Below are 2,655 nucleotides of genomic sequence, written 5' to 3'. Positions count from 1 at the left end.
ATATACACTTACTTTATATCTCCTCTTAGTCATAAAAAATTGAAGGAGACTGTTCTGTAAAAATAAAAATAAACAGTAAACAATATAAAGAAAGGAGTGTTCAAATTATCAAGCATTAACCCTCGTAATAGGTTAAAAGACCCTTATTTAGGGGCACCTGGGTAGCTCAGTGGGTTAAGCCGCTGCCTTCGGCTCAGGTCATGATCTCAGGGTCTTGGGATCGAGTCCCGCATCGGGCTCTCTGCTCAGCAGGGAGCCTGCTTCCCTCTCTCTCTCTGCCTGCCTCTCCGTCTACTTGTGATTTCTCTCTGTCAAATAAATAAATAAAATCTTTAAAAAAAAAAAAAAGACCCTTATTTAAAAAAATAACTCACTGCTATTTCTATATAACTTAGTAACTTTACTTTTATATTGAAAACAAAATTTAGAGAGCAGCTCTATGCTTTCTGAAACAGAGCTCATCACTGAAACAAAACTGAATATTTGCTTTAAGAATTGTGGGCGGGGTCATCAATTTATCCCGTCAGTTCAAACCTACGCCTCTCGCCTCTGTGGTGTCGAAGCTGGACTCACAACATTTCCCAGGGTCAGCTGGCACAATGGCAGGCTTTGTCAACAGAGGGTGCCGCAGGGACACTGCAAGACCAAAAGAAAAGCTGCAGCCCGGGTCTCTTCCAGATTGAGGAGACTCTTGTTGGGGTCCCCAGGAAAAAGAAGAGGACAAGAAAGAGGAGACCTAGACTTCATGACTCACAATAAGTCATTTTAGGCCCCCAGATATTTTTGTGACCTAGGTCCCCCTGGCCCTGGCAGACCACTTGGAGAACTTCCTAAGAGGTGCTAGAATTACAATGGAATGCAAAAACCTATTAAGGAATCTCCAGAAATAAACAGAATGCAAAAACCTAGCAGGCCAGGAGATAGCCTAACCCTGTCAGACACAGTAAATCAGGGGTAAAACTCCCAGCGATTTTTCAAAAGCAACGATGGACCTAACAGACACACTCTGCAGTTGCTTTTTGCAGGATTCAAATCCCGGTGAACTCTCAGACACCAAACTGGAGCCATAAAACTGAGGATCCTATGCTTGCTCGTGACTTCAAGGAGGACGTGGACTTTGACTATTAAGGATGACTTCTGCCCCAATTCTATACTGAATTCACCCTTTGTCGAGTCCTTCCACGAAAATGTATTAGCTTAAAACCTCCCCAGCTGTATTGTCTGCAAAGTCACAGCTTTGGAAATCTATCCCCGTGTCACAGCTTTGGAAATCTATCCCCGTGATTTCCTTATTTGCTTCTAATAAAGATCATTTTGTGTGACAACTCCACCTGGTGTAGTCTCTCCCTCTACCTCACCAAGGAGTGAACTCACATTCGTTCTTGGTTACACTCTTATGTTGCATCTCCCCGAAGACTGGGTATATAGGTGGCCCAGTGGCAGCCATCCTCTGGAAGATTCCTCAGCGACAGTGGACTGCGCCCATGAACCAGCTCTGCCCTCCAACACTTGTGGCAAGCTTCTCTGCCCCCAGCTGGCTGCTTTGTGTGGAGAAACTCCAGCTCTCAGCGCTTGTATTAACTAAGGAACATTATAAACAACAACTGCTATTGTGTCATTTTCAATAGCAGTCAACTATTTTCACATGAAAAAGCCGTCATATCAAAAAAGGCATAAAAATTAACATTTCATGTATTAGTTCTAAAGTTTCAGAAGTAAGACTTCCTGCTTTTCCAAGTGGGAAGAGTACGCTATCGAAAATAAGCAAATTAAGAGGTATATTCAGGCTGACTTTTTTTTCCCTGAAGAATGTAAGTTCACTGATTATAGTCAGAAGGAAGTCAGTAGTCTTATTCTTCAGTATGTAAAATAGCAGCCATGGTAGAAAGGAATCAGTGTAAGTAATATCTCTAGTGTTGATACTTATACGGTCTTACAAATATTGCAAACTTTTGCTAAAGAGGAATAAATTCTCTTTAGAAACTTATTATGAACACGGGCTGAAAGAAGTTAATCATTATGTGGCATACAGTTTGTCCTAGGTCAAGTTGCCCAAAAGCAGAGTTTAAGAAGATTCTTTTCCTAATGATATATTAAGGAAAGAATCACAGGAGAGATCACTAAGGAAAGTGGGAGGAGAGAGGACACAAGACAGAGAAAGGCAAGACACTAATGAGGGGAACATTTGTAGACCATGTCCCAGAAGAGTACTTGTGGCCTGCAGCTGAGGAACTCGGGAGTACTGCATTTCAGAATTGCCCCAGCCTGAGGCAAGGGAGGTGGGCAGTCCTTCTCTACCAAAATCAGTCATTGGCTAAGGGCCTACTAGAAGAGTCCCCTTTCCCCTTCCGGGGATTTCAGACTCCCTGGGGTTAAAGGTGGACTCAAGGGCATCTGAGCATCTGAGTGAAACAATAGCGTTTGCTGCTTAACAAAAGAAAATAATCTTTCTGACCTTAGTATTTTTATTTCAGATGATTCTAAGAACTCACCTGAACAAGCTGTAATAAAGACCTAGAATCAAAGAATTTATCAAAAGATCATGATGGTGTCAAATAGTGATGACCAGGGATAGATTAAGAAATCCCATGGTACTCTACAAGATCCCTCCCTTACAGAATAAATAGCAATGTTCTAAGGAAATACAGGGAATCA

This window comes from Mustela lutreola, chromosome 2 (genome assembly GCF_030435805.1).
Source record: "Mustela lutreola isolate mMusLut2 chromosome 2, mMusLut2.pri, whole genome shotgun sequence".
In the NCBI taxonomy this organism is placed as follows: Eukaryota; Metazoa; Chordata; class Mammalia; order Carnivora; family Mustelidae; genus Mustela; species Mustela lutreola.
This window is presented reverse-complemented; position numbering follows the sequence as displayed.